The 24,032-nt window shown below is 43.3% G+C and overlaps 1 long non-coding RNA gene across 1 annotated transcript; it reads left to right on the forward strand.

The window, feature by feature from the left end:
* Positions 1–5,697: 5,697 nt before the first annotated feature.
* On the forward strand, positions 5,698–6,043 carry LOC309687860. The gene is made up of 2 exons (XR_014270883.1): positions 5,698–5,777; positions 5,857–6,043. It is a non-coding gene; the product is annotated as an uncharacterized lncRNA (long non-coding RNA).
* Positions 6,044–24,032: the final 17,989 nt, after the last annotated feature.

The following is a 24,032-nucleotide window of genomic DNA, read 5'->3' on the forward strand; positions in this document are numbered from 1 at the left end:
ACCATAATACACTGCACACAGAAACTGCAGGTAGATGCATGCAGGTGTAAACTCAGTGCCTTATCTTAACAAGCTCAGTGATGGATATACATACATATATCTCGCTCACACACATTCTTGGTGAAGATGAGCTGTATCCTCCCATAATGTTTGACAGTTCATTAAATTTCTGTGTTAATACCGAGTGCCTGGGCAGGCCAAGGTTAATGAGGCCATTCGGGCTGCGATAAAGGTTTGACTACAGGCTGATAGACCCCATAAAAGAAGCTATTTGGTTCTCTATCGCACTAAATTCGTAATGTCTGATACTGTGCTGCAGAGCACACATAACAACACAGTGAATGTTTTTCATTGTGCCCAGGAAGGAAACAAATTACCCTCATTACACCAACATTTAAATTTGGATTAGGGTAACTCTATTCATGTTTCAAGCTTGTCTGACATTTTTATCTAACTCACAAGGAGTGAAAGATGGAGCGACAGCAGTTTCTGCTCATCTTTTGGATCCTATACTTGTACTTAAGTGTAGCTCCAAACATTGTCAACTTTACTTGTCCGAGTCTGCATTTCTTCATATTTATTGATGTCTTATTATTTGGATTTCAGGATAATATACAAAGGAACATAATTCTGTGTAAGTAAATGAGCAGCTGCAAAGAGCCACATGATTTCCACAACTTTAGCTTATACTCTGCATGAGCTGCAATGAATGTCTGCAGTGCCACTGAAAACCCCTCGAATCACCCGAGTCCTTTTTATGATTCGCATTCTTTTGTTTGATTGTGTAAAGAGACAGAAAAAGAGCACTGGTTCGAAGGGTTTCTGCCAAACCACAAAGCTTGGTTTGAATAGGAGAGAGTGCCTTTGCCATCCCGACTCTACAGCTGCACAGGTCGGACAGAGGCAGCCATTTAACATGTTTCAAAATACCTTTTATCCTTATATTTACCATGCACTGGCAGCTGCTACAGGTAGAAAAAGGGATATATATATATATATATATATATATATATATATATAGGGAGTTGTGAAATGAAACCACACCATGTAAGATTACATAAAAAGTCAAGCTACTTTACTCCAGTGTTTCCTCTTTAGTAGACTTCGTAGGGTGATGATGATTGACAGGAACTTCATGCGGTGCTTCAGTTTTGAAATGTTTCTGCTGGGGCAGGAAGTCAAACACAGAAATCCTGCACAGGCAGGAGAATTTGCTGCTAGTATGCAGAAGGAGCCTCATCACAATGGGAGCAAACTACAGCATATCAAAGATAATATATTGCTTATATGTCTACAAAATGTCTGGGTGTTGACTGGTAACTAAACCTGTGATAAACACCATTCCAGTTTTTGGCAGATGCTGACAGTATGCATTATTCAACATTTAGGTGCCACCTCGGGGTGCACGATGGGAATACAGCACTGTCAATCAGTCACATAGCTGCAGGCAGAAATCAGCATAGTCATGCACAGGACCATATTACAGCCAAACAGTCACCATAAAATGATGTAAACGAGCACTGAAAATGCACTATAACTTATCCACACAGACATGCATGACTGCACACCGAAAACACAGAGAAAAGGTAAAAACTGGTCCAGGTTCAGGTTGTCTTTGTGGGCCTGCAAAGCCATGGCAACCATTTATGATTTAGTGGCGGATGTGAACAACAAAACTGCCCAGTTAGGCACAAATGGTTTCCACAGGCTAACACACAATTGTGTGTGTGCTTAGAGCCAGAGATGCAGTGGGAACAAGTGTGGTGAAGCCACCGAAGGGTGGCTGGATGTGTGTGTTGTCAGCACAATGATGACAGTTTGCTCAACAGAGAAGGAATTACAGAAAAGCTGTGACATCACCAGCATGCACTTTGTAGTGTTACAAGATGATCTCAGCAGAGGGCAAGTTCCCCAAAAGCAGGAAGTACGTACAAACATCCAGGATTTGACATCCACGCATGAGGCTGTTGACTTAATTAGAGACACTGGAAGAAACAAAAGAACATGCCGATGACTTACTCGTTCCTTAAACGGAGCAGAGTTACTTAACTTTTTTTAATGCTCTGTTATTTTGTTATGAAGCACTTTGTGATCCTTGTTTTGAAAAGTGCTATAGAAATAACATTTTATTTACTTGCTTGCTTACTTTAATTCTCAAGCTACAATCTAAGGCATTTATCCTGTGATAAGCCAAATTCAAGGCCGGCTGTTGATTAGGTGATTAGATCTTAGAGCATCCCAAAGTGCCCCTTCTCTGTGCCCTCCCCCTAAGGGGGGCACAGAGCCATTGCAGGGAGGGCGCGGGATGAAAAGGGAAAAAAAAACACTTGGACACTGCTAGCACGGGGCGCCCACACAAACGCAAAGCAGGAGATGAAGCATCGCTGAATATGTTTCCAAACCAACTTCATTCTAAGCCAAAGACTAGAAAATATGGTGACGCAAATCTTCCTTTTGGCTTCACCTGCACAGGCGCTGAGGTAGGTCTCCCCTGCAGAATTGGTTTTCACTGCATCGGGAGCAGCGCTGGGCTCTTCAAATCACCAACAAACAGTATCCCACTGCTGTTTATGTTTTCTTGTAAAACAAAAGGGGGCAAACCGCTGGTTTAAATGATGTTAGTAAGAAGCTCATCCTGTGATTTAGCTTTTCAGCATTAATACTAACACAACAAAAAGGAAGCCACTGTGGCAAAAGCTCTGTCTCCTTTAGTCCTCAGCTTTGTCTTGTGGTCAGCAGGCCCTGATCCCAAGACCTCAGAGACCTGCTGGGGAAAAGCTCAGTGATGTACGCCGGCGCTAGGCCATGCAGAGCTGTCAAAGTTAAAACCAGAATCTCAGAGAGGACTGAAGTTGATGGGGAGCCAGTGCAACTCATGTAATGTAATGCATAGGTGGAGTTTTTACAATCAGAGTGGTCCTGAACAGTTTTAGTGACACACTAGTCAAAAATCAAAGGAGGAGTTAGCAACAGTCACCGCAAAGGGTCATTCATGAGGACCACGGTAAATCATTTTGTGGTGTTTGTGTGAGTGTGTAAGACAGTAAGTGTTACATTTTAGCCAGTAGGACATAAGAACATTTTTAGAAGGCATTTATAGTTTCTCAATATTAAAAATGTAGCCAGTAAGAATTAAAATGCAGGTGTTTAAAATGTATATTATTACAGTACAAGGAGAAATTTTTTATTTTGCTGGATTTTTTTTTAAGAGCAGTGCTAAACAACAGAAAGCACAATGTAGGCAACTGCTCTGCTTTCAAACTAAAATGTAAGCAGTGCCGTCATATGGACAATGCAAAATGCAGCCTCCTCACGCTTCATGCATTAAGGATATTTTCTGCAAAGCTTTGGACCTGATAAATTCATTTTTTAATGCCTAAATATGTTTTTACAGGGCGTGAGGTCATGGCTGGTAACCTGACCTGTGGACCCTGCTTTTACCAGTAATTTCATAGAACGGGGAATTGTTGTCAGCTGTGCTACAATGGAGAAATAAAGACAAATGATGTAGTTTACAGAACTGTCTTTTGCATTCTTGGACAAAGAACTGAATTGCAGAGTTGACCCGGTCAGGATCATGAAGTTGCATGGGTTAGTTTGCTTATTTTGTGTGCAAGTTCAATCATGTTCACAAATTTGGTCACAACCTGTCATAGTCTCCAATTCACAACCACGGCAGGTATATGTTGTTGGTTATGTGTGATCCAAAACCTATACTTAGCTGCAACATATCAGCATGATGTCCAGGGTGAAAAGGTGTTTTACTGTAATCTCTGCATGTTTGCTCAGGTAAATGTTGGGTGTGAAATAATTGTGGTTGTCTTGCTTGTTAATAGACTGAGGTTTCTTTACTGGACAAATTAAAGAAAAAAAATATTTTTCTTATTAAGATGTTTGAAAGCATGGGTATGGATAAAGGTTTATTTAGAACAGGGGTCGGCAACCTTTCTGATGACGAGTGCATCTAAAATTTGCTCAGCAGTCAGTGTGCCATATGATTGCTTTAGCAATAAATTTAATAATGCTCTATATTAACAGTTACACATTATATAGAACAACTTTATAGAATTATATTTGTTCGCAGATGTTGGCAGCTGTCAGCGAATAGTTATCAGCTATTTTGAAACAACAAAAAAGACTTTATCCATAACAGCAAATGAACTGTACAACAGAAAATGCAAATGCTATTTATGGTCTCCTCACAACAATGATAAGAAAAATAAAATGAGCCAATATGGCATGTTTGTTAATACAGAGACACACATGTTAATGTGATCTCTGGTCTCCCACTCAGAGACACAGGTCTCAGAGTGTCCAGCATTCAGAGGCTGCCTGAGGACTCGTGTGAGAGAAAACCTGCTCACACAGACATGTAGAGCCAAATACTGTCAATAAGGCCTCTGCAATGTTCTGAAGACAGTTAAACTTGTCAGGTAGTGATGTCCAGCAGGTGAACATGCAGCTCCATGAACACGCACAGCTGTGGATTCCAGCTGCGTCTGTAGTTCTGCAAACTTTGACCCCCACAGAGTCGAGCTTTTCAGTTCAATCAGCTGCATTTCGATGTCACATTAACTGGCATTAACTCAGCCAGTTAATGTGAGACAAACCAGCTGCTCATTGAAGCTTTCTGGTTTGATCAGAAAAGAAAACATTGGTCCAAACACCTGAAAACACATTGTGAATTCTGTCTCAGTCTACGGATGTATCCGTGTGTTTCCGTGGTGCTGATGCTGCGCTGAGCGGACAGATGCTGAAGCATTTGAAGTGTTGGAATGTGGAAATTTCATCGCTCAAAGTTATTTTTAGCCAATTACAAGTTGAATCTGGTAGTTGGGGTTGTTAGCTAAGATATCGTCATTAAGAAGCGGCACAACTAATGTGTCTATGCGAGCTGATTTGCGATGTGCATCGCTGGCCCGGCCATTTATTTTTTAATGCACCTCTCAGATTGATTCACTGCGTGTCGTGCCCAGGGCTGGACTGGGACAAAAAAATGGGCATTTTGACTAGAGACCGGCCCACCAGGCATTAAAGCCATAAAGCCTTTGAATGAAAGCAAACGCTGTTGTGACAGTGATGTACAGTCTTGTTGGTATATGTATGATTTCTATGCATTTTACATCAGATAAAAACTTTGGTTGTAAGATTCAGATAATTATTTAATAAAAGTGAGACATTTTAAATGAGAATAAGAAAGAAAAGTATTTCTTTGTGCCCCCCTCTCCCTGTTAATGCCCTACCTGCCCCCCTGGCAACACTTTGCTAGACCCGCCCCTGCACAGTTACCAGCTGTCAGCTACTTAGAAAAGGATCCTGGTGTTATTTGTCTCTCAGAAACAGTTCATAACTTCCCTTCAACTCATTCATGTCATGGTCTGGTTGGGCACCTGCAGGTCTCAGACAGCGGCTCCTCCTCCTTTAGGCGGAGTCCGGTTGCCCCTCCCTGGCTGACCACCTGTGAGCAATCGTGCCAGCGGTATATCAGACCTGCGCTCTCAACCACTCATCGCCTGAGTAAAACTATTCCCACGTTAGTTCAGTGGAGCATCCTAAACCTTGTCTTAACGCCGTGTGATGACTGACCTGTCTTTTCTTGTCCTCAGCGATAGCACCCGGAGTGGAGATCTTGTTCCCCTCGCTCCCGTCCTCCTGGACCTGGGCCGCCAGCTGCTTACACAACGTGGCCTGCCGGCCCACCGCTCACCTGCCTGCCTCCCCACGCCTCGACCGCTTCCGGGTTTTCCGCTCCACCTGTCCCCTCCATCTGAAACCAAGTAAGGCAATTCAATTCAACTGCGGAGGATTATTGGTTGTCTGCTGGATCCCTCTGATCGTGATCTCCTCTTGTTCCAGTGCCCCCGGCCCCTACCTAGTCCTGTTTCTACCTCCCCGCTGTCCCCGCTGTTCAGCCGTCTCCTAGAGGTGTCTAGGTCGCCCTCATTATCACCGACGAATCCTACGCGCCACTAGTGTGGTGGCGTCGCTTTGTGTTTCACCTTTGTTTACCTGTGGGCGGAAATAAATCATTTGTTTTCTGTCACCTCGCTTCCGGGTTGGTTTCTGCGCCTGTGTCCATCCCTGTTCCCTCGTGCCGTTGAGCCGTGACAATTCATGTCACCTAAAAGGTAAACCTGTTTCATGGCTCAAGAGTTGGGTGTTCGTCTTGTAATTGGAAGGTTGCCGCTTCGAGCCCCGGCTCGGACAGTCTCGGTCGTTGTGTTCTTGGGCAAGACACTTCACCTACCGCCTACTGGTGATGGCCAGAGGGGCCGATGGCGCGATATGGCAGCCTTGCCTCTGTCAGTCTGCCCCAGGGCAGCTGTGGCTACAACTGTAGCTGCCTCCACCAGTGTGTGAATGTGAGAGTGAATAGTGGAATTGTAAAGCACTTTGAAGGGTCCCGAAAAGAGCTATATAAATGCAATCCATTATTCTCCATCACCTGTTCAGCTCTGATGGTTCAGTAAGGACATTTCCTGGTTTCATCTTCATGTTTCCCTCTCACCACATATCCAAACCGACATCATGACCAGCAGCTTTACAGCTGTGGCTCCAGCAAACATCAGCTGATAATTGAAATTAATATGAAATAAATTCTAACAACAGCTGATCACGCTTAAATGTGCTGCTGTTGTTTAGCGCGACATCTGCTGGTTTCCTCTTTCTGGTGCAAAGTGGGCGATCAACAAACAAGAGAGAAAAGCCGATCAGCTGATCATTGATCAGTTTCATGATTGAATGGTAAATGGTAAATGGCCTGTATTTATATAGCGCTTTACTAGTCCCTAAGGACTCCAAAGCACTTTACATATCCAGTCATCCACCCATGCACACACACATTCACACACTGGTGATGGCAGCTACATTGTAGCCACAGCCACCCTGGGGCGCACTGACAGAGGCGAAGCTGCCGGACACTGGCGCCACCGGGCCCTCTGACCACCACCAGTAGGCAACGGGTGAAGTGTCTTGCCCAAGGACACAACGACCGAGACTGTCCAAGCCAACTCTTGAGCCACGATCGCTGATGTAAATATCAGGAGGTCAGCTTTCAAATCAATCTGATTTTCTCTATACAGCATCAAATCACAACAACAGTTGCTTCAAGGCGCGTTATATTGTAAGCTAAAGATCCCACAAGATTACAGAGAAAACCCCAACAATCCAACGAGACCTCCGGCAGAACCAGAGTTTAATAACAATTAATGATCAAATGCAGAGTGGTGTACAAACACATACTGAGTGGAAAAAAGGAAAGTAAACAAGAAACACTTCCCCAGCAGCCTAGACCTACTGCAGCGTAACTAAGGGAGGACTCAGGGTCACCTGATCCAATCCTAACTATATGCTGTAACAAAAGTTTTTAGGACTTCCTGATAATAATGAATGACATTATTCTATATTTTTTTTAATATGTGCATTATATAATAATAATAATATTGTGTGTGAATGTGTGCGTGAATGGGTGGATGACTGGATATGTGAAGCGCTTTGGGGTCCTTAGGGACTAGTAAAGCGCTATACAAATACAGGCCAGAGTGAGGACAGACTGAGGGACCCACTGCTGCACATCATCTGTGAGGCTTTGCACCCCTGATGATCCACCAGGACAAACTCAGCAGTGTGTGAGGAAGAGGAGGAGGAAGAGCCAGCAGCAGCTGACAGATGGAGAGAATAGACAGACTGTTCCCTGTTTGTGAAGGACTGCTAGGAAAGTTTAACATAACTGTCTGTGCTGAATCAGTCTTATTAGGTAATGTTCAAATTATTTTATCATTCCAGTGTTTCCAGTGTGGGAGAAAGTACTCAGAGTACTCAGGGCCTTCAAGTTACGCACTATGAAAGGCAGCAACAAGTTTAATGTTCAGAAACCTAAAGTGTGTATCAGCAGCAGAATGGAGCTAAAAATAAATGTTGGTTTCAGTTCTATGAAGCTTTGAGTATTTTGGATCAGTAGCACTGCTGTGTTTGTTGCATCATATTGCTGTAACTGTTTATATGCTTTATATATTCTGAGCTAAGTTGATCTATAGTGTTACATCATATTCTACAAGGATGTTATGTGTTTGTAGACTTTCTGCCCAGTTTGACCCATTTAGCAGACGTCAGCCTGTTTAAGGCTCTGATATCTATTCTGTGTGACTTACAGCAGTTATGACATGGTCTGATTTTCTCACCCAATAAAGGAATATTTCATATATCAGTCTACTCTTCATTCTATCAGACACAGTTATCACAGCTCGTACATTTTCTTTTTATACATATATTTAAGCAATGAGCCCAATGTAATGTAATGCCAACATATTAAACAAACAATATTTGTCTGTTATATATAATACATCTGTATACACACTGTCACAGATACTCGTCTTTGAGTGAAAATATAAAGTGACAGGACATATAAATAACTGCAACTTTAATCTTTACTGATGCTCAGTATTTGACACAGAGTTCAAGTTCACTGCTGTAATAACTTTAATATTGGCCACATTATATTTACATTACCAAAGTGAGATGACTTCAGTCTCATGAACAAGACTAGCTAATCTTAAAATGACTGTTCAGTACAGAAATGAAGCCCAACAATCATGTTGTACAGTCCTGTGGTCTCAGCCTCAGATACTTATCAAATCACACAAAGCTCATACAAAACCAAACAAACAAATGAACAAAAGATTTTCTCCTTCATTTCTGTCAAACAAAGCTGTATGAAAAATTTCCAGCGGTTAGTATCATGGTTGCTAGGCAACCTGAGCAGCGCGACGGAGGTTAGACCATCCCATTTCACAAGCCTCGCACTTCCGGCCTTAGCTGTCTTTGAGTACGCCGGCATTGTGGACCTTTAAGGCTGCAGACCCTGAATTAGGATACAGCCACAGTCTCGTCTCAGCTCAGGTCTCAGTCTCCTTCTTCCCCGCTCATCTCTTCCTTCGCTATGAAAGAAACTGAGACTGTCATCAGTCCAATCGCCACCACCTGTGGCCTCACCTCGCTCCCGGCACCGGCCCCTTGAGCTCACTGCACCACTCCTCCCCTGCAGCTGAGCCAGGGGCCACACGCCACCACAAATGTATTTCAAACAAGTGGGCTGGCTGAGGCTGGTCCACTGAGCTATGTTTGGTCTTGTAATTATATTATTGGCTGCCTGTCAGTAGTAAGGACACATCACCAGTGTAGACCTTAAGCTCTTACTCAGGTGAGATTATCATCAGAATCCATCAACCAAGTAAAGCAATACAGAGCAAGTCTCCTGGTTTGTCTCCAAGACTTTTAATGAGCTTGGAAGAACCACGTGTTTAAGGTCACGTTTCTATTAAAAAGTGATGACTTTCTGCATCTTTTATTTATGCCTTCTTTTCCACAGCTGCTTTGCTTTTTATCCTTAGATTCTTTTGTTCATTGTAGCTCGTTATCAACTGTTACTGATATCTCACACCAATGTAGGCGGCGACTGTCATGAGAATATGAATCCAGGCAGAAAGTCTGGGTTAACAAAGAACGTAGATAACTGCTGTCGTGATACAAATTATCTCAAATTTTTCATTTTAATCGAGCCAGCTAATGAGAAGAAAGCCTGCTTGTTGGTGCACTCTGAGTCGCACTCTGTACAGCCTGACTCCAAGTGAGCTTTGAATACGTTTGTAAACAGGACCCGACACGACTCTGTGGCTCTTTGTATGGCTTTTATTTTGTCACTTTTTACACACACACTTTGAATGCACTTTTCAGTGTTTGCTGCCTTGACTCCCATACTCCACCAGCAGCAGCTCTCCTCTCCGGTCGCTACTGAAATAGGGAAGGCATGATTAGAAGATGTTCACCGACTGTGCCAAGCCAGCCTTCCCTACCACCTCGCCCTGAACCCACTGCTCCACTCCTCCTCTGCAGCAGCACTGCTAACCACACCCCACCATAAAGTTGACCAAAGATTGAGTTCTTGTTGTATCATGTCCCATTTGGGCATTAGCTTGCAATTGATTTTGCGTTTTTGGAAGGGAGAACTGTGTGCCCTGTACCAGAGCTGGACCCTCACCAAAAGGTAAGGTTCGAGCTGAATAAGATGAAATGTTCTCAAACCGCAACCCTGGAGGGAAAAAAGAAATCCCTGTAAATCCTTCTCATCCTAAGAAAAAAAAAGGGACAATGAAAAATACATTTTTGCACATTTTGCACGCTGCAGAACTGAGCATCATCTTAACCCACCTGTGAACAGTCATGTGACCAAAAACACAGTTGATTTGAGATGGTGCTGTTTGGTGTTTCATTGACTGAGGAAGAGCAGGAGTGCTGGAAATGTCACTAGATGCAATAAATAAGGAATCTGCAGTTGCAAACCATGAGTTATTTTTCATAGACCCCAACAGTAAAAAGGAGGAAGTAGTAGACTGCTGTATGATAGTTATTTCTGTAAATGTACACGTGTCTATGCAAGATTTATCCTGATATTTTCAATTACCATCAGCTGGAACCAAAAACACTGAACCCAATCGCCTGCTTTAAGCTGACTGTCTTGTTTTATGTCAGTGGCACACAAACTGCAGCATTATGTTTCAAGAGGATTAAAACTCAGCAGGAACCGTAAGAGGACAGACTCATCAGGAACGAGCCATCTTTTGATGTTGTTTCAGCTTCTTGAAGTAAGGAGAGGGAACAAAAGTTTCAAAATGCTTCAAAATCCCATCAGAGGAGGATGAAAGGGGTCCAGGGGTTGGTATTAGAGCGGGGAAAGAATGGGGATTTGCAAATCGTCACTTCAGTGAGTTGACAGGTTGATTAAATATTCAGTTTGATATAAGATGAGTGTTTAACTCGCCTGACACTCGTCCTGAATGAGCCGCAGCTGCAGTGCTGCTGTATGGCACTCTGCAGCCTGAATGCATTTTGTGACTGAGCACAGTGGGATATATAAAAACTTCCAAAGACACTTGACCTGCAGAAGAAGCAGCACTCAGAAGAAAAAAGTTGCTATCACAAAATTAGCAGAGATCACATGATTGCAGAACATCAACTAGACCTGAATTAGATAAAACAGAGGAGTATGTAAGGATGCAGTCGACAGGGTCACTTTTAGAACAGACCTCTGTCTTGTACTGAGACTATTTTAACGGTAGCTGCTTTCTCATCCACGGTTTTAATCTCAAGCTTTAGTCATTTTGACACAATCTGTTGTAACTAAAAGTCGTGTCTTACCATTATTATTTTTAGCACAAAATTGTGAGTTTGTCTCTTTACAGCCTGTCCAGTGAAAAAATATTTTAAATGGTGCATCAGATTCTCAGAAAGGGGCTCTTTTTGCTTTGTTGCCACTACATTTTTCTGGCATTGACTGAGCTGTAACCTTGGCGATAGCCGCTTTTGCCAATTTTGTGTTACTTCTGCTCTGTGCTAACAAGTGATCCCATTTCTGTCCAGTTGCACAAAATAAAACAGTCAAAGTAAGATGTCTCCTTTTTGTTTTACTCTATGTGTTTACAGAATTTGACTCAGATGCCTCAGGTATCATTACATGATATTTTAATGAGTATGCCACTGTTGTCATGAATATTAATTTGGCAGAAAGACATGTTGGAGCCTCCTCCAACATGCATAAATCAAAACCATCGTCAAATGGTACTCAGCTCCGGGAGGCTGTTGTAAAAGTAGAACTGGAGTATTTTACTAACATGTTCAGCTTTTGTCATCGCTGCTCTTGGGTAATGTAGCATGCTCTGATCATTAGTGGATCATTGCCCACTTTTGGAACCGCTCAGTAGTTGTGTAGCCTGTTAGCTGAAAGAGTGCTCATGCTGAGCTTGAATTAGTCCACACATATATTCAGGCTTCATGATGGTTTATTCTTTATTTTGCTGAACTGCAGTCATCCATTTGTTCTGGGTATCTTGTAAGACCAAGTTACTCACGGAGCAAAAACACGAGTTTTATGCTGGATGCCCTTCCTGACTCAATCTCAAAGGTGATAATGAGGAGAAGAAAAACTGCATGTGTTAAGATGTTTCAGTCATTATACAAATCTACTGTTTATAAGGTTGGAAACCTGCAGACAGCTAGGACTGAAGAAGTCACTTGGATGAGTGACAAAATGTTTCTCCCACTGAAAACGTTACGTCCAGATGAACAGAACCAACCTTTTAACTAGTTGATGCAAACTTCTTCATGCCAGCTCTACATCAGCATAAGGCCCCTTCACATCCAAAACAACTTAGTCCAAAAGAACTTGTTACAAATGTTATCCTAACACTTTTTGCTGTAATACATAGATGTCATCAAGAACTCAACGGGACTGTGGATAACAACACTGGAGACCAACACAAATTACCATGAAGTGCTCCTGCGGTCCTGCAGGACAGCCCCCTAAGCCAGCTTATCACTTATCACTAATGTAATAAAACATAATCTCCTTGTTATCCAAATATATTTCTCTGTACATATGCATAGTTAGATTGTGAAAATACATTGCACCTGGGGTGAGGGCGCGGTCATGAAAACAATGTGACATGCCACTGGATGTTCGGACACATAAAGACATGACCATAAACATCGGCCAATGAATTAGAACTGACAACCACAAGGTCGCGGGTATGGCTGTGGAAAGTGCGGTGGAAGAGAGAGATTGAAAGATCATCCACGCAGTGCTGCAAGGCAAGGATATCAAACTCAGCTCAGTAGAATTAACTTGGCATTGCTTGACCACTATGGCTCGTAGTTTACTGAGACGGTAAAAGGCATGGAATCCCTAGCTATGAAGGAAAAACACGTTGTCTGTCAGTTTAAATTGCAGTTAGCGGCTGGTCCAGCTGTATACTAACTTGCTGTCTAGCAGAGTTGTTTTTCACCAATTTGTCAGCTGCCCGCTTTATGTGTAAACACAGCAGTTGCTACGCCGATAGTTTCTATACCGCTAATACGCGTTAGGCGGCCCGCAACGAAAGCTGACACTGATGCATTTGTCTCAATGTGAAATGAAGTGTGCAACATAAGAGCTAATAGGCGAGCTGTTCCACTCCAGCAACACACCTGCACTCCTGTAGAGAGCTTGTGTGCGCCTAGATGTGCTGCGTGATGAAGTGAGAGAAATAGGAAGTAGAAGTAGCCCACTGTGCTAGCTTTGCCCTGTAAAATGTAATGGACATGTAAAGGAGAAGCCAAGTATTACCTTTTATTTTGTGGAGAGGAAGTAGGCTAAAGCACCTGAGGCGAATTATTAGACTACATATAAACGTACATTGCATACATGCAGCATACAGTGTGTGTGTGTGTATCCATGTATATGAGGTATAAATAAAAAGGTCAATGAAATGGACCAATACGGCAAGGCTGGGATGGTCCACTTGGTAAAGTAAATCCGTTGGGCATCCTTTATGGCCTTTAGACAATAATTCTGATGGCAAAAGAGCCAAACGGGACAGGCTGGAAAAAAAAAGGGAACCCAAAGTAAAAAATAATGGAGGCCATATTATATGAATTGATGGCTTCAAAGTGTTGTATCATTATGTCCAAACAGCTTCTGGCTCAGCAAGTACAATCTCACTACAGTCAAGTAGTTCCATGGATGTGGCTTTCAGACCTCGTCGACTGCCTGACAACAGTTGGCATTTTCAATTTCAAATTCCTTGGCAGAAGACTCCATCTGATGTCATCAGGAAGCTGGAAACAGGGAAACGGCCAACAAGACGTGAGAGACTTGAAATCATCCGACTCATTGTCAGTGAAGTCTTGACCATATGCCCAACACCTGGGAAGAAACACCTCAGTGAGATAGCAAGACCGATGACAAAGACCTACCCTGTGGCATTTACTGATGTAATTGAAGGGGAAGTTGTAGGCAGTGGGTATGACGCTCTCACCATACAGATGGTCAGCAGAGTGGATAACCTTAAGAGAGGAATGACTTCACTTGCCATAAAGAGACAGCTTATTAGCAGCAGTGGAGGAGAGGGTAGCACCACTCAAAAGAGAAGGCTAGACAGTTATGGGTGGATAAACTGGCAACCAACACTGCTTCCGCCTGGTGAAACCCCTGGGTCCCAAAAACGTGGAAAGGAAGAGTTACAAAAAATGTACAGAGAAAGATGCTGTGACTCCAAAGCTATTGAGAATATGATGAGGGTCACCTTCGTCACTCAGAGACACTCGTCACCCAGTGTGTGTGTGTGTGTGTGTGTGTACATATATATATAGCAGCTGGATAGCGTAGTGGTTAGACTACACGCCTTTGGAGCAGAGGATCGCAAGTTCGATTCTTGCCTGGGGGCGTCTGTATCCAGTAAGGGTCCTAAGGCTAGACCCCCTATGCTAAGCGAGCCTACCGCAGACATGAGCGAGACAGATAAATATGAAGGCATGCCGGCTCGGACGTCGCCCGGATCAACAAGGTCCGCGTCAGGTGTTGAGGAACCAGGGCACCCTGACGAAAAGTGGGCTACTGGAACAAGAAGGCATCGGTGGGCAAGAGACGAAAACAGGGCGTTGTTGGAATGCTACTACGCAAGTAACCCCGGCGGAAGGGGCTACATGAATAGGATGACGGACCTATGGATTCTTCGATACCCAACATCCACAATGACAGCGAAACAACTAGTAGCTCAGTGTTCCAACATTCGAAAGAAGGGACTCCTCTAACAGCTAGAGATTGACGGGGTACAACACAAATGCTACGGCAAGGACGAGTCAGGACGCCAGGTCAGGGGGGAGATATCATCACCCCCACCCGAGATTGGGTACATAGCCCCAAGTGCGATAGGAGAAGGATCGTTGAGTGCGAGAGGAACTGACCTGAAAAATAGGATAATGGCCAAGCTTGAAACCTGGATCCCCCGTAGCCGGTTACCAAGATTACGTGAAGTACCCTCAGAAGGTCTGCTAGATGATGTTAATGCAGCACTACGGACAATACCTACAACCACGATTACCGACACTAACAAGCTGATCTACAATACGGCAGCAGTGATCAGTGAGATGCTTGGCTACAAGTTGAACAGCCACAAGGGGCAGTACCCTCCATGGAGAAGGAGGCTAGAGGGCAAGATCAAAGTAGCACGGAGGGAGGTTAGCCAACTAACGGAGTTGCAGAAAGGTGCGACAAAGAAGGTGCATAAGAAATACAGCAAGCTGTCCATACCTGAGGCCTTGGAAACTGCCAAGCAAAGACTCACAGCCTTGGCCAGCCGCTTGAGGAGGTACACCAGAGAGATAGAAGGCAGGAGAATAAACCAGCTGTTCTCCACAGAACCAGAAAAGGTGTACTCTCAGTGGCAAGGGAACAATAATAAGAGAACAGCACCACCAAGGCTGGAGACGGAGCAATACTGGAAGAGCATATGGGAGAAGGACGCAACCCATAACGGCAATGCTCAGTGGCTAGTGGATCTGAGGGCAGACCACAGCGACCTCCCTGAACAGGGTCCAGTAACCATCACAGTGGCAGATATCCAAGAAAGGGTCTCCAGTATGAAGAGTTGGACAGCACCAGGGCCCGACATGGTTCACGCCTACTGGCTAAAGAAGCTGACTGCACTCCACGAGCGTCTGGCAGCACAAATGAACCAGCTGCTAGTTAACGAGAGACACCCGGAATGGCTAACTGAAGGCCGGACGGTCCTGATCCTCAAGGACCCCAAGAAGGGACCGGTCCCCTCCAACTACCGACCAATAACCTGCCTCAGTACTACATGGAAGCTCCTGTCAGGCATCATATCGGCTAAGATGAACAGGCACATGGGTCAATACATGAGCGGGACACAGAAAGGAATTGGCAAGAATACCAGAGGCGCAAAACACCAGCTACTGGTAGACAGAACAGTCAGCCGAGACTGCAAGACCAGACTGACCAACCTGTGCACTGCCTGGATTGATTACAAGAAGGCCTATGACTCAATGCCCCACAGCTGGATACTGGAATGCCTAGAATTGTACAAGATCAATGGGACCCTAAGAGCCTTCATCAGGAACTCAATGGGGATGTGGCGTACAACACTAGAGGCCAACTCCAAGCCCATAGCACAAGTCACCATCAAGTGCGGGATCTACCAAGGAGATGCTCTGTCCCCACTGCTGTTCTGCATAGGCCTGAACCCCCTCAGTGAGATCATTAACAAGACTGGCTACGGATACCGACTACGGAACGGAGCAGTTGTCAGCCACCTCCTGTACATGGATGACATCAAGCTGTATGCCAAGAGTGAACGAGACATCGATTCACTGATCCACACTACCAGGCTATACAGCAATGACATTGGAATGTCGTTCGGACTGGAGAAGTGTAGTCGGATGGTAACAAAGAGAGGGAAGGTAGTCAGAACTGAGGGGATTGAACTACCAGAAGGCAACATTGCAGACATAGAGGACAGTTACAAGTACTTGGGGATCCCGCAGGCGAATGGGAACCATGAAGAGGCCACTAGAAAAGCTGCAACCACCAAGTACCTGCAGAGGGTCAGGCAAGTCCTGAGGAGTCAGCTGAATGGTAAGAACAAGATCCGGGCCATCAACACGTACGCCCTGCCCGTGATCAGGTACCCTGCTGGGATAATAGGCTGGCCAAAGGAGGAGATAGAAGCCACTGACATAAAGACAAGAAAGCTCCTTACCATGCATGGAGGGTTTCACCCCAAGTCCAGCACCCTGAGGCTGTACGCTAAGCGGAAGGAAGGGGGCCGGGGACTGGTGAGTGTCAGCACCACAGTCCAGGATGAGACAAGGAACATCCAAGAATACATTGGGAAGATGGCCCCAACTGACCGAGTGCTCAGTGAATACCTCAGGCAGCAGAAACCCAAGAAAGAGGAGGGAGACGAGGAACCATCATGGAAGGACAGGCCCCTGCACGGTATGTACCACCGGCAGATAGAGGAGGTGGCTGATATCCAGAAATCCTACCAGTGGCTGGACAAAGCTGGACTGAAAGACAGCACAGAGGCACTAATCATGGCAGCACAAGAACAAGCTCTGAGCACAAGATCCATAGAGGCTGGGGTCTATCACACCAGGCAAGACCCCAGGTGCAGGCTGTGTAAAGATGCCCCAGAGACAATCCAGCACATAACAGCAGGGTGCAAGATGCTAGCAGGCAAGGCATACATGGAACGCCATAACCAAGTGGCCGGCATAGTGTACAGGAACATCTGTGCCGAGTATAACCTGGAAGTCCCGAGGTCAAAATGGGAGATGCCCCCAAGGGTGGTGGAGAATGACCGAGCTAAGATCCTGTGGGACTTCCAGATACAGACGGACAAAATGGTGGTGGCTAACCAACCGGACATAGTGGTGGTAGACAAACAGAAGAAGACGGCCATAGTGATCGATGTAGCGGTTCCGAATGACAGCAATATCAGGAAGAAGGAACACGAGAAGCTGGAGAAATACCAAGGGCTCAGAGAAGAGCTCGAGAGGATGTGGAGGGTGAAGGTAACGGTGGTCCCCGTGGTAATCGGAGCACTAGGTGCGGTGACTCCCAAGCTAGGCGAGTGGCTCCAGCAGATCCCGGGAATAACATCGGAGATCTCTGTCCAGAAGAACGCAGTCCTGGGAACAGCTAAGATACTGCGCAGGACCCTCAAGCTCCCAGGCCTCTGGTAGAGGACCCGAGCTTGAAGGATAAACCGCCCGCATGGGCGTGCTGGGTGTTTTTTTTTTTTGTTTTTTTTTATACATATATAATGTTCTTCCTCTACACCCCCCCCCCATTTTTGCACATGTCGAGGAGCGTGTCAGGCTACATTTCACTGTGTGTTATACTTGTATAACTATGCATGTGACAAATAAAGAACCTTGAACCTTGAGACAGGACATTATTAGTGGAACTGAGACCTCGGACTTGATGAAGGAATGGCCATATCTGTTTGAGATAACTGGCATGAAGATTCATTTTGAAGAGCTCACTGGCATGGACATGGATGAGAATAACATAGCAAATAAATGTGCCAGAGTTGTTTCATTCCTTAAACACAATGACAAGAGGATGGCAGCAATTTTCAGAGAAATGGAAACATCTAGCAAGAATGTTGCAGACATCAATGTTTGCAGTGTTTCTTCCACGACTGCTCAAGTACTTCAATGAAGAGGAAGACCAGATGTTCTTCAAAGTGGATCAAACAACCCTGCCCTCTGAAGTGGACTGTACTGAACTCCCAAGTACACCATACATTGTCCTTTGTGGTATTAATATTTGTCTTTATCTATTTAAACATTGTGCATGATACCTCTTTATATTTTGGTCACCTAAAACTTTGAGTTTACACTCCTGAGTTGCGTTGTGGTCTGATTGGTTGTTGTGGCTTTCCTCAATTCCATAGTAATGGTATAGTATAATAAGACCATTGACATTTGATGTGATTATTATACTGCTAATTTCTGTCTGATTGGCGTAAGCATTCCTGGGATTTCCCTATACACAGAGGTTTGGACACCTTGCAGTTGACCGGGGGGCCCAAGCTGCGTGCCAGTGCATGTAATTGATATACATCAGTTGTAACATAGCAGTTGTTAGAGTCATGTGTGGATTTGTTTTTGTCTTTTTTAAATGCCGTTGTCCCCTTGTCTCTTGTTCGTGTACACAACAGGAAACTCTACTTTGGCAGCAGAGCACTACATGTTATCTGTGGACCAGACCATTGTGAATGGCCGTATCACTGTCTTCAGCAAGGCACTTATCCTGATGTTTGGCTCTTACTATTGCATGAACATTTCCTATCCAGCAGGCCAAGCAGCAACCTTGGAATTCTTGCAAAGGTAAGGCGGCACTGGACAATTTTATACACTGAAACATCTCCTTTAATTTGCAGCTTAAACGCACACGACTGAGCAATGCTAGAGTGTTGGGAAGATTTGTAGATTGATAAATCAACAAATGCTCAATATTTGCTTTTCAGATGGCTGTCTCTGAAATATCCTTGAGTAATGCTCATGTCAAGTTTTTTATTTTTTATTCCTATTTATTCTATTTATCCCCTTTGTATATTTCATTTATATTTGTCTCTGTATTTATATGTGTGTGTGTGTGTGTGTGTGTGTGTGTGTGTGTGTGTGTATATATATATATATATATATATATATAAATAACAATTCTGTAACTGTAACTTCGGTCGTTGCTGTGCTTTTTTTTTTGGAAGTCGAATTTCCCAGAGGAACCCACCCGAGGGATTAATAAAGTTCTATCTTATCTTATCTTAAGTTATAGAGAGGGACCTTTGAGTAGTAGATGTTCACAGATGTTTCACTACCCTGAAATAGTATTTGCAATGGATACTCACAGGTTAACCAAACATCGTTGCATCACCCCTCTGTTACACAATGACCTGTATGTCCAAACGCACACTCAAAAGCAAGTTCAATCTACACTTAGATTAATTGCAAACGTAAAAAACAAATACAGTCCAGTCCTGTGTTTCTTGATTAAGTTGTTGTTTTCCATTTGACAGATGCCTCTTTAAGATAAACCCCGACAAGGGATCCAAAGTGGTGTGGAACACATCTAAGACACACCTCGCGGTCAGTCCAAAGGTCCTGACGTTGATAACCAAAATTGTGGACTACGAGTGGAGAGCCTAAAAAGGTCTTATTTTCATCCTGTGGTTGACATAATCTGGTGTTCAGTAGCACTGGTCTCTGGTTCACAGCCAGTGTCAACAGCACAGGTGGTCCACTTGATAGGGGAAAAGTGAAATATAAGCTGCAACTCCTATTCACATTTAGTTTGCATTCGCTTCAGGTGTAGCATTGTCTTAAGTATTATCTTCATTTCAGTTTATTGTAAAAGGCTATACATTGACACTTGTGGTGCTTACTCTGCAAACACAGTACCATCCGTTCAGTTATTTTCATGGAAGTTTGTATTACAGTGACAACTTACAAGATATCAATACTTATCAGTTTATAATCAGCATAACCACCACCACCACCCCCTCACCCAGATAGACAGAGTGTAATGATGTAGTATGCAGTGGGTTTGCCTTAGCGCCTTAATAGGTAGATGATGTACAATGCAATGAAGTCAGTTTTCGTAATTCATTGTGATCATTAAGAGTATTTAGTGTCCTCTTTTTGTTGTTCCAGATGTGGGGAGGCAGATGGACCTTCTCAGTGACAGTGTCCCCTTCTTTTGAATTGTTTTTTTTTTTTTCAGCACAAGTGGTAGTTCTTGGGTTGTTCAAGGAATGGTTGTTTTTTGTCATTAAAATTCATGTTACTGATTGAAACAATGTCTCATGTCTTATAAGTAAGATACACATCTACAGACTGCTCGCACACAACATGATCAAGAATTAACATAATCTTGATGTAATTATAATCAGGGGTTGACAGATATGACCCACAATCTTACAGTGAGCACACTTAATTCAAACTGACAGTCCAGTAAGTATTCAGGAAATTTATCTTAAATTACACTTAAAATCTAAATTTACTTGTGATATTATGTAGTATTAGCAGTGATTTGTAGTTTTGAAGCCAATATCTAGTTTTTTGACATGTTTTGACAGATAAATCAATTTATTTTGTGCTGTATAATGTAGTATTACATCAAATATAATTGAATATACAACTTTTTTTTACATCAAATGATTTTATTTAACCCAACTGTATATTTCTGTGGATTTAAGCATTATTATTCATATCATATTGCCACATTCATTGACCTTGTTTGTAGGTAATTTCATTGTGTAATCACATTAAAATGTTCCTAGTTTAATGTCTAAAAGCACTTGGGAAAGGCAAGATCCCATGTAAAATTAACGCAACAAACTCTGTTTTCATTACTGAAAATAACTGTATTTTTATGGGACAGTTTTTTTCTGTTATTTTACGGTAGTATTTTGGCGTCCCAGCTGCTGGAATATTACAGTTTTTTTAAGATTTTTTTTTAACAGTGCAGATTTACACGACAGCGGCAAGTACCTGGGTATCCCACAGGCCACTGAAAACCAGGATAAAGATTCGGCCACAGCCAAATATCTCCAGAAGGTAATACAGGTGCCGAGGAACCAGCTGAATGGCAGGAATAAGATCGAGGTCATTAATTCATAGGCTCTATAGGTCATCTGATACCCAGTTGAAAGAATGTATTGCAGGAGATAGATGCCACTGATGCAAGGACATGGAAATTTCTCACAATGCATGGAGGCCTCCGCCTAGCAACCTGACGCTTGACAAATCAACATCGACAACATCAGAAAGTGGGAGCACGAGAAAACTGAGCGATACCAAGGGCTGAAGAACAACTAGAGCCAGTGTGTAAGGTAAAGTCCAAAGTTGTCTGGGTGGTAACAGGACTGCCTCAATTGCCAGCTGGCTCAGTCCAAAATGTGTACTGTTACTTTTTCTCTTAGGTCTGTTCCAATAGAAAAATGAAATAAGAACCAATAGGAAACTAAAGTGAAACAACATTCCCAACTAGATTAAAGTGTGCCACACTGATCTATTCTCAGACGGCTTTTAGTGTAACGCAGTGGAAGAAGGATGGAGTATATGGGGCTGGCATACATGAAGAAGGCTCCCCAGGGAGTGCATTCTTGGATGCAAATCAAACATACACCTTACCTCTTCTTCCAGATTTTGGAACAGAGTAAATCTTTCCAAAAACGCTCCAGGAGGCCACGCAAATCCTGGATTCAGATCTGATTCTTCTTCTTCTCATTATTTAACTTCATTAACTGGATGATTGCTGTTTTTAGAATGACCCGAAACGAAATTAATTTCAGAACTTCTGTGCACATTCTGTCTCACTGAAACTTATTGCTTTATCCTTTCCAAAATAACAGCATGCCTATATGATGGTCATTATGACACTATTGAGTGCCCACAGTCATCACCCAATGACAAAAAAATCTGAACCATTCCTTAGTTATGCTGCTATAGGCTCATATGCCACTTCTGCTTGTTAGTTACTTTTGGCCATACTTGTCTGATTCTCACACATTCCAGAGAACCAGAATTAAAGACGGGCAGCCATCCCGGTTTCTGCTGGTAGTCTTCCAGTTCTTTCTCCTCAGTGTTGTCAGGCGCCGCTCTTATTATTTCAGCTATGTATCAGATGACTGGTAGAACCCATGGATTAATGGCTGGGATCTTATTCCTCCCATTCAGCTAGTCTCTGAGCATCTGTATTAACATCTGGAGATATTTGACTGTGGCTGAATCTTTTTCATGGTTCCCCTTGGCCTGTGGGATACCCGGTACTTGTGTAATTATGTATGTTACTGCCACTCTTATCTCATCACATAGCCCGCTAAAATGGGCTCCAAGATTGGATGGAAACACCACTATTGGCCCACATCGGAAACAAAAAGAATGAAAATGAGAATTCCCATTCATCTTTTTTCTTGATCACTTATCCAGTTTAGGGTCAAGAGGAGGCTAGATCCTATGCCTCCTGCCATACCATGTTCACCAGTCCATCACAAGGCTAACACAGTGACACATTCACACCCACAAGCTATTTAGAGTCACCACTTAGCCAAAAATGCCACTCAGGCATGGGAGAACATGCAACTCCACACTCATTGGCTTCAGCTGCCCAGCTGATTCGAACCCAGAACATCCTTGCTGTGAGGTGACAATGCTAACCACTGCACCACCAAAGATAAAACCACCAATTTGATTGAATAATCTTTTTAAAGCTCAGTGACATAACATAACAGTTTAACCTATTGAAGGTTAAATGCTCAGATGTGGCAAGTCAGCTAGATTCACATTATGTGCCCATGAAAGGGGATGCAGTGCCATGGTCCGGGTTAACTGCTGTATGGTGGCTTAATGTGCAGCTAAACAAAGTGGATCAACAACAAGACCTCACTAACCTGTATCTACTCTCTCTCTCTCTCTCTCTCTCTCTCTCTCTCTCTCACTCTCACACACACACACACACACACACACACTTACTTTGCAATGAAGGTGTGTTGAACTGTGAAATGCACAAACGCCCGCTATCCATCACTCTGCTCTTTGGGAATTCACTCACACATGGACACACAATCTATGCATCAGTGCATTGTTTGGACTTGTTCTGTAGATGGTAAAATGTCAGCCTATAAATAGGAATACATGATGTAACAGAGCAGGAACAGCAATTATACTCCCGTTCCTTTCTCTCTTCCTCCCTGTATTTACAGTATTAAGATTTATTTTATTTTCCAGTGTACTGCTTGAAAGAAGATCCTCTTTGTCCATGTCCAGTGACAAAAACAATACATTAAACAATGCTAAATAATCAAAGGTTTGACTTTTATATGCTCTATAGGCATAAATTAAATGTAAACTCAGTAGTAGTTGTCAAATGCCTTCATTGCTTCTTGATGGTGTAGAGACTCAAACATCATTCGAATGGGCAGTCTTTACACATTATGGTTCATATAATTTTCATACACATCAAATCGGATTTGAGCACTGACATCCTAGGACAAATGTGACATCATCGTGACGTTGACACCATCTCACATAAATACCCTCAATCATACAAGAGTCACCACATCCTCCCACTGTGGGAATCAAAGATGAGTTTTTTCTTTAAAGTCTCACTATAGATTAAACCTGCCAGAGGTCTCGAATCATCTGTGCTGGTGCTGATATAAACTTCCCACTCCATAGTCAACCATAGTCATTTCAATGCTGGAAAATCAATCATTGTTGTCGTTATTACATCCCACTGAGGTCATAAATGCATTACCTGCCTTTGGAAAAACTCTCGCAGCCCGTTTGTCTGACTGTCCTTGAATGTGTCCTGAAACCTGTTTTATCCTCTTTCTTTGTTTCTTCTTTGCAATAGTGTAAAAGCTCTGCTCATGTATAATAAGAGTGATTTCCGCTTTCTTTATTTGTTCGTTTGTCCTCCTGGAAAGCACTGACATTTACAGTTGTCACTCAAACCTTTGGATTGCAGAGGTCGACAGTTCTCTCTGTCAGCCTCTTTCTTCATCCTCCTCTCCATCTCATGCTTCTCCAGAGAGAGGACGAAAAGACGCTCTGACTAATCAATGCCGCTGTCCTTTTCTCTGCTGCTCAATGAAAACATACTTTTTGCTATTTGTCATCTTTGTCTC

The sequence above is a fragment of the Aulonocara stuartgranti genome, assembly GCF_965226115.1.
Source record: "Aulonocara stuartgranti genome assembly, chromosome: 14".
In the NCBI taxonomy this organism is placed as follows: domain Eukaryota; kingdom Metazoa; phylum Chordata; class Actinopteri; order Cichliformes; family Cichlidae; genus Aulonocara; species Aulonocara stuartgranti.